This window comes from Callorhinus ursinus, unplaced genomic scaffold (genome assembly GCF_003265705.2).
Source record: "Callorhinus ursinus isolate GAN/ISIS: 27379988/994484 unplaced genomic scaffold, GSC_fseal_2.0 scaffold10, whole genome shotgun sequence".
NCBI lineage: Eukaryota > Metazoa > Chordata > Mammalia > Carnivora > Otariidae > Callorhinus > Callorhinus ursinus.
The window spans coordinates 16,347,736-16,359,493 of record NW_027397072.1 but is presented as its reverse complement, the minus strand read 5'-3'; the positions used below and the strand labels follow the sequence as shown (position 1 = coordinate 16,359,493).

General features: G+C 45.0%; 1 protein-coding gene across 6 annotated transcripts in view; it reads left to right on the top strand.

The window, feature by feature from the left end:
- Positions 1 to 2,339: 2,339 nt before the first annotated feature.
- Positions 2,340 to 11,758, top strand: part of PUM2 (pumilio RNA binding family member 2) — a 103,234-nt gene continuing 93,815 nt past the window's right edge. For 5 of the 6 annotated variants that reach the window (XM_073897034.1, XM_025867796.2, XM_025867795.2 and 2 more), the window contains exon 1: positions 2,616 to 2,771. The gene's annotated coding sequence lies outside the window, so the exon portion shown is untranslated. Of the gene's footprint in view, positions 2,463 to 2,615; positions 2,772 to 11,758 lie in introns of those variants that run through there. The other variant, XM_073897033.1, reaches the window with a different exon arrangement.

The following is an 11,758-nucleotide window of genomic DNA, read 5'->3' as shown; positions in this document are numbered from 1 at the left end:
CTAAATAAATAATGATGATGGTGTTCACACAGCTTTCAGTTAGGACTCTTGGTTGTAACAAAAACTCACTTCATTAAGCTTAAGCAAAAAAAGCAGAATTTATTATAATGATCCAGGTATGTGTTTCAGAATCCAAGGGTGGGGCTCCTGGGTGGCACAGTCATTGCGTGTCCACCTTTGGCTCAGGTCATGATCCCGGGGTCCTGGGATTGAGCCCTGCATCCGGCTCCCTGCTCCACGGGAAGCCTGCTTCTCCCTCTCCCACTCCCCCTGCTTGTTTTCCCTCTCGCTGTCTCTCTCTCTCTCTGTCAAATAAATAAATAAAATCTTAAAAAAAAACACAACAGAATCCAAGGGTAGACGCAGCTAGCAAGGTACAGGAACAAAGGGAAAGAGAGGCATTATTAGGACTCTCCTTTTCTCTCTCAACTCAAGTTTTCTCTATGGGTTCCCTGTCCACACTGTGGGACAAATCAGCCCAGAGATGCCAGGTTCAAGAGACTGCTCAGAGGGAGATTGGGGTCTCTTAATCCCAATTCCACATTCTGAGGGAGGGCTTCTGATGGCTCCATCTATTTTCACCCAGACTAAACAACTGTACATAAAAACTCTTCAGCTATTATCAGCCCAAAGGAAGGGGAAGAAGGCAACATATGTACATCCCAGTGTCTTCCATTCTTACTTGATCATGAGACATTTCTTGAAGGAACATCTATTAGTATTGAACAGAACATACTTGGGAGGGCGCCTGGGTGGCTCAGTCGTTAAGCGTCTTGCCTTCGGCTCAGGTCATGGTCCCAGTGTCCTGGGATTGAGCCCTGCATCAGGCTCCCTGCTAGCAGGGAGCCTGCTTCTCCCTCTCCCACTCCCCCTGCTTGTGTTCCCTCTCTTGCTGTGTCTCTCTCTGTCAAATAAATAAATAAAATCTTTAAAAAAAAAAAAAAGAACATACTTGGGAAATGCAGTTGTGGGTGACAGGAAGCAATGGAATGGCTAGAGGAGAGGCAAGAGAGCCAGGAATAAGATTTTCATTTTAGATGGCAGGGAGCAGAACTGACTAGAGAGAACAAGACTGAACACAAGAAGGCTAATTAAGAGCCTCCTATAGAAATCCAGACCTGAGATGCAAGGCTAGTATTAATGAGGATACATGAGGAAAAACTCTCCAGAAATATTTGGGAAGTGAAAATCCTATACGGCGAGAGAGGTATAAGAGAAAGAGACAAGGAAGCCTCAAAGGACTAACTTGGGGTACTCAATAGGTCATGGCACTATCAACTGTTGAGATAATACAAGAATTGGGGGGTGGGGGATGGGTGTAAGTTGTTTTTGTTTGGTGCCAGGAAGAATATTCAAGTGGAAATATCTAGAAGCCTGGAATGTGGGCCACACGTAAAGGCTTGAGACAGATTCAAATGTCACACATTTTCGATAACAATTAAAAAAGCTCAGGTATTCAGCATGATTGTTGAACACTACTATGGCCCAAGCCCTGGGGGACACAACACACCTGCGTGAACAAAACACACATGTTCCCTGCAGCCCCTCGTGGAGCTTACAGTCGCTCAGGAAGATAAATTAAAAGGCACTCCGTTTCAGAAATACAGAATGTCCGAGTTGTGCAAACCATGGAGAACAAGGTGGACACATTGCCGGTGGCCCTACCACATTACAGCTGTGTGACAGGGGCACGCTACGGTTGGGTCTCAAGCCTGGAATCACCACTACCAAAGCCACGGAGCCAGGAAGGCAGCGCGGGTTTGGTCTCTAACTGCTGGGGGTGGGGGATGGGGGGCCGGACAGGGCGGGTGCACTTGGCGAGCGCGGGTGATGAAAATCCGCGGCGAGCGAGAATCACTAGCCCAGTAGAACGACCTGACTCTCCTTTGTGTTTACCCCGGCCAAGCAATGTGCTGAGCTGGCTCCACTTGCCCAGGAGGCAACGACTAGAATGACAGTCCACGTAAGGGGTTCCCTTTTCCACCCAAAATGTGTCTCCATCGTCTTGCTGCGGGGAGAGGGTGAGGATGAAACCTAAGGGCCTGGATTACTGTCTGGCTCCTGTGGGTGCCAGCACCCCAGAAGCGAAGTTCGAGGAGTACCGCGCGGTCAAGGGCAATGACACCCGCACAGGCTGTTGGCGGAGAACAATGAGCTACCGGGGAGGAAGCGGAGGGTAAGCGAATTCGGAAGTCGAGGCCCCACGCGGGAAGACACAGGCGAACGCGGTGCTCGGCGACATCACGCCTGCGCCGCCCGAACTCAGGCGAGCGTCCCCGTCTGGCGCCGCCGCCGAGCCCGGAACCAGCGGCGAGCCCGCAAGGTGAGGGCGGGGGAGCACACGCCTGAGGGGCGGCAGAAACGCGCGAGCGCAGAGAGCGTGCGCACGCGTAGAGCTCCCGCCGGCCGGCGCCCGGAGCGCGGGAGAAGCGACGGAAGCCACTGAGAGGAGCCGCACCTCGGTGAGTGCTCCCCCTCCCCTTTCTCCCGGAGTGCCTTGCGCGCGCCCGGTGGGCGGGGGGGGGAGGGGAGGGGAGGCGGCGGTGGCAGCCATGTTGTTGTGAGTCTCTGTGTCTCACCCTCGGTACTTCGGTGGTTCGGAGGAGGAGGGGGAGGAGAAGGAGGAGGTGGGGTGGGGGGGAGGGAGGTAGGTGGAGAAAGAAGATATTGCCGCCACCGAAGGCGGAGGAGGGAAGGACGGCCAAGAGCGACGCCGCCGTGTGCCCAACGGTCGGTGTCCCCGGCTGAGGCAGCGCGGCCGCAGCAGCCCCGTAAGTCAGTCCGCCTTTGCTCCCTCTCCCCGTGCTCTGGCGCCGCAGGAGCTGGCTTCCCGGGCTTTGTGTGGCGGTCTCGGCGGGAGCAGCCCGCAGGGCGGGAGGGCGGACGGGGCCTGCAGCAGCCCGGGAAGGCTGCGGCCTGGGGCCCGGGGCCCGCTCGCACAATGCGGGGGGAGGGGTGCCGGAAGGGGGTGTGCGCCCGGCTCGGGGGGGGGGGGGCTCGGCTCTCCCGCTTCCTTTCCTCCCCCACGCCACTGCCTTTCGGCGCTGGGGGACCCACCCCACTAGTCCTGGGTTTCTCGGCGCTTGGGGTTAGGGACCGAGCTGTCCGTTTAGCCCATGGTCGTTAAGAGGGGAGAGGCCGGTAGATCCAGAGAAGTGTGCGAGTTGGAAGTGGGCGAAGAGGAAGGAGTGGGTTTATGAAAACAAGTGTGGGAATTTTCGGGGAGCCGAGTGTGTCCGGGAAAAGCTTTCGGCAGACAGGTGTGGGTATGAAAGAAACAGCGACTTGGGTTAGACACGTTAGGTGCCATTATTAAGGAATGTTATGTTTCTGTTACCGGAACAGATTTCGACACTCAGGTGTATAAATTAAAACGAAAGAAAAGATTAGAAGCTTCAGGCATTTTAGCAATAGTTTTGTGTCTGAATTGGGCCAAATTTTGGAATAATTGTTTAAAGTTTTATTCCCAAACGCGTGTAAAAGTTAGAACACAGCTCGGGAAAACCCATTTTTCTTAACTTCGTTTTTCATTCTAACACATATTTAAACATTCTGGGGGTTAATATTGCGAGCATATTAGGTGTAATAAGACAGTCATGTCAGTTAAAGTCAGGATTTCGGAGTTTGTGAGATTTTAACATAAAACTGGTGATAGGTTTTTTTCGGTAAAGGTTTTTAGGGAAAGCTTTATAAGACAAATGCTTTTAAACGCTTACGAGAAATATAGTATCTGTAAAGGTATATCAAAAAAACAATTTTAATAAAGGGAGTTACCTAAGGATTTTAAAAGCTTGTTTACTGCTTAGATTTCGTGTTTAATAGGTGACTCACCATGTGACCTGGAGTATCGCAGGACGATTTAAGGAATTCTGGCTAAGAATCGTAGGACAAATATTTTTAATTGGTTTCTTTTTAAAGATGATTTGCTTCATCTGCACAGGCAGCGTGAATAGTTGTTGATATTTCCCTTTTGCATGAATGTCTTTTAAAGTTCAATTTTTGGTGAACTTAAGTTTTGTAGAATTGTCCTTTGGTGTCCTGAAGGGCGGTTTTTTGTACCCAGTAAAGGTTTACACTGATTTAAAAAATCAGTTATATTTCAGAATCCTGGTTCTTAAGCTTTTAAGTTCTTTTTTCTTATTTGTACAAGTCTGGCTATTTAATCTTCAAGTTAGATTTGCTATTAACAAACTTGAACATTTTCAAGAAAATTTAAACTTTAATTTTTATACATAGTTAATTTGAGTGCGAAGTTCCCTTAGATGTTTTAATATTTAGTAAGATTTCAACTTAAAAGTCTAAATTACTGCCATATTTAAATTGGTCTTACAGGGTTGTACACTTTAATAGACCAGTTTTTCTTAGGTAAGCCAAACTGTGCAGTCTCAACAAAGGTAATACTAGGATTTTGTTTCTCTTAAACCTTCCATACTTGTTTATAAATCTTTCTGGTGTTGAAATAATTTGTCTTCCTGTGTAGGTACTTAGAAGTAACTATAATAGAGATTTGGGCCAGGTCTGACATCCAAATCCGATCTGGTCAGTGACCAGATAGTTTTGTTTTTATAGACATTGACAAGATCTTCATACTTTTAAGTGGAGGTTGGTTCCTGTCTCCTGGACTCAAGTTCTCCATACTTCCTAATTCAATGACCTTTAAATTTGTTGGATTTCTAACATAGCAAAATAATCGGTATTTTTTTCATGTTCTTAAGATTTAGGATTTTAAATAACTGAGTGTATCTCGTATGGCTTTGGCTTGCAGCTTGTGGCTGTTTTACTGACGTGTATGATTAATATAAAAATTGTACTAATAACTAATAAATTGGTTTGTGATGTATTAGATTTCTTGCTGTTTTTAAGGCATTAAAAACAGTCTGACTTGGCTCCTGTTGTCCCACTTGACTCCTGCCGGGTGAATTTGTAAGAAGGAACTGATAAGAGTTTGACATAGCCTCCTTTCTCTCTTTCTCTTTGGAAGTCTGCCCCCTGCAGAAAGCACTTTGTTCTGCTTCTTGAGGCCACCATGATAGACTCTGTGCCTTTTTGGAGGACCATCAGTTGTCCATTGCTATCTGTGACTGGTTTAGGATAACTAAGGGCTATGGTGGTAGGAACCCCACTGGCCTAGGTCTAAATTAGTCGTTCCATTGTAGCTTGGTCAGTAAAAGGAGATAGTTGAATTGCTATCAGTCTAGTTCCTGTGTCTCTCACTTCTGAATTCTGATGTGGTGGAAAAAGTTTTCCTTCAAACTTTATCATTTAGAAGCTAATATTTTAATAGTGATTTTTATGTTTAGGAAAGTAGATTTTTTCACTTAAAATGTATTGCTTTTGTAGTGGGAAAAGTGAATTTACAGAGCTATTACTTTGAAGCCTTTCCAGTGAAACAGTATAGAATTATTACATAGTTTCATGGTAAATGCATTTTTCTTCTCAGAGTTTCAGGTAGCAGTGTTTTTACAGACATAAGGTTAATGTATTTTTTTTTTCTTAGTGCCTTTTTCATCCAACTGATCCAACTTCTTTATAAATAAAAAATTAAGACTTGGGGCGCCTGGGTGGCTCAGTCGTTAAGCGTCTGCCTTTGGCTCGGGTCATGATCCCGGGGTCCTGGGATCGAGCCCCACGTCGGGCTCCGTGCTCCGCGGGAAGCCTGCATTTCCCTCTCCCACTCCCCCTGCTTGTGTTCCCTCTCTCACTATATCTCTCTCTCTCAAATAAATAAAAATCTTTAAAAAAAATTAAGACTTGCCTAATTAAACAATGTCACCTTCTAAAGAGTCATTTAATTCTTTTTTTAAAAAAAGATTTTATTTGTGGGGCGCCTGGGTGGCTCAGTCGGTTAAGCATCTGTCTGCCTTCAGCTCAGGTCATGATCCCAGGAGAGTCCTGCATTGGGCTCCCTGCTTGGCGAGGAGCCTGCTTCTCCCTCTTCCCCTGCTCTTGCTCTTTCTCTCGCTATCTCTGTCTCAAATAAATAAGTGAAACTTTAAAAAAAAAAAAGGATTTTATTTGTCAGAGAGAGAGCACAAGTGAGAGAGCACAAGCAGGGGGAGCGGCAGGCAGAGGGAGAAGCAGGCTCTCTGCTGAGTAAGGAGCCTGATGGCCAGACTCAATCCTGGGACTCTCCCCAGCCGAAGGCAGATGCCTAACCAGACTGAACCACCCAGGCGTCCCAAGTCATTTAGTTCTTAATGAAATTGTGGACATTTTTGTCTTTTGTTGACCTTTTTCTCAAATGAAAAGTTTTATTTGACCGTTTCCTGGCTCCTTTCTCTATTTTTCTAAAGTGCCTTTTTTTTCTCTTAAGATTTTATTTGACAAAGAGAGACAGAGAGGGAACCCAAGCAGGGGGAGTGGGAGAGGGAGAAGCAGGGCTCCCACCGAGCAGGGAGCCCGATGCAGGGCTCGATCCCAGGACCCCGGGATCATGACCCGAGCCGAAGGCAGACACTTAACGACTGAGCCACCCAGGCACTCCTCTAAAGTGCTTTAAAGAATTAAAAAAGTATGGGTTATTCAAGCACGTTGGCAAAAATCATAGTTTCTTTGGTATATTTCACCTCTGCAAATTTAGCTGCTGTAATCCCATCCATTTTTAGTTTACGTATTACAGATTATTACTTTTTTTAAAAGATTTTATTTTATTTATTTGACAGAGAGAGAGAGCGAGCGCGCGCACGCGCAGACTCCCCGCTGAGCAAGGAGCCTGATGCGGGGCTCGATCCTAGGGCCCTGAGATGATGACCTGGGCCGAGGTCGAGCCACCCAGGGGCCCCTGGATTTTTACTTCTTATTCTCTTACTATTCTACTTTAGAGAGATAAAAGATGTTGGAGTAGAGTACTAGAAAAACATGCAAAGGTGTACACCTTATGTTCATATCCCAGGATTTCGCTTCCAAGTACAGAAAAGGGGAAGTGTGAAGGGAGAAGGGGTAGCTGGAATGTCAGAATACTTTGGACTGAAAATGGGACAGGGAAAGAAAAAAGGCAGTCATGACCTACCTAAGGCGAAAGATGCATTTGAACCACAAAACTTCCCTTCCAGGAAGGGATTGGTGAAATGGACTATAAAACGTTACAAAACCATCTATTGAACACCTGCCCAGGAGAATAAAACCTGCAACTGACTGCCAGAGTATATAAAAAATGGTGTGTGATGTGACAGGGGTTGGGGTATAAAAGGCTCTTTTTACACTTTTTTTTTTTTTAAACATTTATTTGAGAGAGTGAGAGCACAGGAGGTGGGGGGCAGAGAGCATCCTCAAGCCGACTCGCTGCTGAACGTGGGGCCCAGTGCAGTGCTTGATCCCAGGACCCTGAGATCATGACCTGAGCCCAAATCAAGAGGCAGTGCTTCATCAACTGAGCCACCCAGGCACCCCAGATCTTTGTGATTTCTATTGTAGTGGACATTTCATATCAAGAGTTTTAGATCTCAAAGTGGTGATCTGTGATTTTAGGCATGGTTTTTGAAAGACTTATTTAGGGATCAGTGGGATATCCTCTTGACTGTAAGATGCAACTGGTTTTATTCATTCAGACATTAAAGAAGGTAAATGAGTAGAGACAAGCTAACCCTAAGTATAGGTCTTTTCTAGGCAGTCAGATAAGGCAAATTGTAGGTAGAGAAAAATATGGATGGTTTTGTCTGATTTTGTTAAATACCAAAAATTATATACAGATAAGGGCTACTTGTGTTTTCCATTTTGGTGATCAGGTCATTTATTAACATCTATTTAGTAGTTTATCAGCACTTTAAGCTTGAGTAAATGTAAAATAGTAAATTTTTTGTAGTACCATCTGAATCTTTAAAACTGATATAAAATAAGCAAGATTAGAAGTTTTGAGAAGATGATAGCTGCAGTTTTCCCTGGAGATGTTTTCTTGGACCACCTTGCAGTTGAAATACAGTTGATTGCTGAAAAGGAATGTAAGGGGAAAGTCTTAGGTGCCTTCATTTAATCTCTACGTTACATTGCTCCTACACTAGCGGAAATGGGAGTACTCTGTGTAGGAGCTTGCCAAAGATAAATTGTTAGCTAATTTTTATTTTAAGTCTGGTTGACAAGATGGTCGTGGAGTATTATTTGAGGAACATTCAGTCCCATTTGTTACTCTGGATATTCTAAGTTTTATCTTCTCATTAGAGTAGACTACCAGAAACTTGCACACATTTTTTTTTTGAGATTTGTAGGCCTGTGATGTGCCAGACTTTCTTTAGATATTGGTGGTACCAGATCCTTAACCAACTGAGCCACCCAGGCGCCCGGTGGTACCAGATCCTTGTTAATTGAGTTTATGGCAAAGCGAAGAGTAAGACGATTAAACTTGTGATTGCAGTGCAGTACACAAAGTGCTACGCATGTTGTGTTAAAGTGCTGTGGACTCACATAGGTAGACATTGCAGGGGTCAGGAAGAGCTTTTCACATGAGGTTAAGTTAGTCTTAAGACTTGAGAGGGGCGCCTTTTTTGGCTCAGTCAGTAGAGCATGCAACTCTTGATTTCAGGGTCATAAATTCAAGCTCCATGTTGGGCGTGGAGCCTACTTTTAGAATGAAAAAAAAAAGACTTGGAGAAATTAATTTAGTCAAGAGATAGGTGAAACGGCATGCAGCTGGAGGGATTAATATGGGTAGTGACCCTGATAAGGGAGAATAGCGGAACTTGACATGGAAGTAGGGAAAATGGAAAAGATATGACTGGGGGCACCTGGGTGACTCATTCGGTTAAGCATCTGCCTTTGGTTCAGGTCATGATCCCAGGGTCCTGGGATCGAGCCCCGCATCGGCTACCTGCTCAGTGAGGAGCCTGCTTCTCTTTCTCCCTCTGCCTGCCTCTCTGCCTAGTTGTGCTTTCTCTCTCTGTCAAATAAATAAATAATCTTTGAAAAAAAAGATATGACTGGATGGGTGCCTGGGTGGCTCAGTTGGTTAGGAGTCTGCCTTCTGCTCAGGTCGTGATCCGGGGACCCTGGAATCGAGCCCCATGTAGGGCTCCCTGCTTAGCGGGAGCCTACTTCTCCCTCACCCTCTGCCTGCTGCTCTCCCTGCTTGTGTGCATGCACACATGCTTCCCCCTCCCCATAAGTGACTGGAGAAATAAGTAGGGGGACCCACCAGATTTAAAGGCTTTTTCTGATTTGGATAATCCTGAAAGACTTCGGATATCCAAGATTATAACCTGGGAAGATTTAGACCATATTGTCCTGGAACCCTTACAGAATTAACTGTGGAATTGCTTTCCCTGGATTGTGTTACAAGTTAGGTGCATGGCTTTCCTTGAGGGACTGACTATAAAAAATAAGATTATGAAACCTTGCATCTGTTGAGAGAATGTTGTTGGGATTTTCTGTTATAATTCTGTGTCCTCTGTAATATCCCATATAAAAAATTTCTTTGAAAGCTTAGTGCTAGAAATAGGGTTACCTATGAGGAATTGTTGGTATATTTTTTTCCTATGGGTAGTGAGAATTGTAATTGTGTTTTCCCTTTTATCTTTGTATCTTCAGAAGTTAAACTTAAGAGTTTACTTACTATTTTGTTATTTTCCTAAGATGAGTTTTGTTTTAGTGTGTATATTTCCTATGAGATACTTCATGTACCTTTCAGAAATTGTTATTTAGGGGCGCCTGGGTGGCTCAGTCACTTAAGTGTCTGCCTCAGGCTCAGGTCATGATCTCAGGGTTCTGGGATTGAGCCCCACTTTGGGCTCCGTGCTCAGTGGGGAGTCTGCTTCTCCCTCTCCCTCTTCCCCTCTCATGCTTTCTCTCTCTGTCTCAAATAGATAAAATCTTTAAAAAGTTTTTTTTTTTTTAATTTAAGGGGCACCTGAGTGCCTCAGTAGGTTAAGCATCTGACTTTTTTTTTTTTTAAGTTTTTTTTATTTGACAGAGAGAGACACAGTGAGAGAGGGAACACAAGCAGGGGGAGTGAGAGAGGGAGAAGCAGGCTTCTCGCAAAGTAGGGACCCTGATGCGGGGCTTGATCCCAGGACCCTGGGATCATGACCTCAGCTGAAGGCAGATGCTTAACTGCTGAGCCACCCAGGTGCCCCGAGCATCTGACTCGATCTCAGGGTTGTGAGTTCAAGCCCTGAGTTGGGCTCCACACTCGGCATGGAGCCTACTTTAAAAAAAATTTTTGTTTATAGCAAGTTTCATTTAAAATCTACTCAGGAATAGGGGGCGCCTGGGTGGCTCAGTCGGTTAAGCGACTGCCTTCAGCTCAGGTCATGATCTTGGAGTCCCGGGATCGAGTCCCACATCAGGCTCCCTGCTCAGCAGGGAGTCTGCTTCTCCCTCTGACCCTTCCCCCTCTCATGTGCGCTCTCTCTCTCTCTCATTCTCGCTCTCTCAAATAAATAAAGAAATAAAATCTTTAAAAAAAAGTCTACTCAGGAATAGACCTTTTTTTGGTATATAAGGTAGTCCTGGAAACTTAACAGATTTGGTTTCTCTTTTCAGACATTGTAGCCTAGGCATTTGGTTTTCTTTTAAGTTATTTATTTATTTATAAAGATTATTTATTTGTCCGAGAGAGAGTGAGCGAGCACAGGCAGAGGGAGAAGCAGAGTCCTCGCTGAGCAGGGAGCCTGATAGGGGACTTGATCCCAGGACACTTAACCAACTGAGCTGTCCAGGCATCCGTATCTATCTATTTTTTTTTTAAAGATTTTATTTATTTATTTATTTATTTGACAGAGAGAAAGCAAGAGAGGGAACACAAGCAGCAGAGGGAGTGGGAGAGAGAGAAGCAGGGCTCCCTGCTCCTCAGGAGGACTGCTTCTCCCTCTCCCACTCCCCCTGCTTGTGTTCCCTCTTGCTGTCTCCTTCTGTCAAATAAATAAATAAAATCTTTAAAAAAAATAAACTGATCTCTATACCCAACTTAGGGCTGAAACTCACATCCTGGAGATGGAGTTGCATGCTCTTCTGAGCCAGCTAGGTGGCCAGTAGGCATTTGTTTTTTTGTTGTTTTCTAAGCAACAACTTGGAAAGTTTTTGTTTTGTTTTAATTGTTTTTTTGTTTTGTTTTGTTTTTTACATGAGAGAGAAAGAGAAGGAGAGCACAAGCAGGGGGAGCAGCAGAAGGAGAGGGCTGAGTAGGGAGCCCAACATGAGGCTCAATCCCAGGACCCTGAGATCATGACCTGAGCCGAAGGCAGACGCTTAACCAACTGAGCCACGAGGCGCCCTGGAAAGTTTTTTTTTTTAAAGATTTTATTTATGTATTTGACAGAGAGAGACACAGTGAGACAGGGAACACAAGCAGGGGGAGTGGGGGAAGGAGAAGCAGGCTTCCCGCTGAGCAGGGAGCCCGATGTGGGGCTCCATCCCAGGACCCTGGGACCATGACCTGAGCTGAAGGCAGACGCTTAATGACTGAGTCACGCAGGCGCCCCTGGAAAGTTTTTAAAAACTGAAACATCTTTAAGAAATTGGTTAAGTCACATCACTTAAAGTTATTGGGGGAAAAAGTGATCATCAATTAAAGACTTGTTCTTGAATATTTGAGGAATTTTAAAAATCATAACTCTTCACCTAAAAGATTACTCTTACTTAATGGAAAAGTTTATACAGCTCATATTTTTTTCATAGACTGTTCATAGTAGTCATAAACTAAATATATTTTAACTGTTTTTTTTTTTAAGATTTTATTTATTCATCTGAGACACAGAGATACAGAGAGAGAGAGCATGAGCAGGGAGAGAGGCAGAGGCAGAGGGAGAAGCAGGCTTCCCGCTGAGCAGGG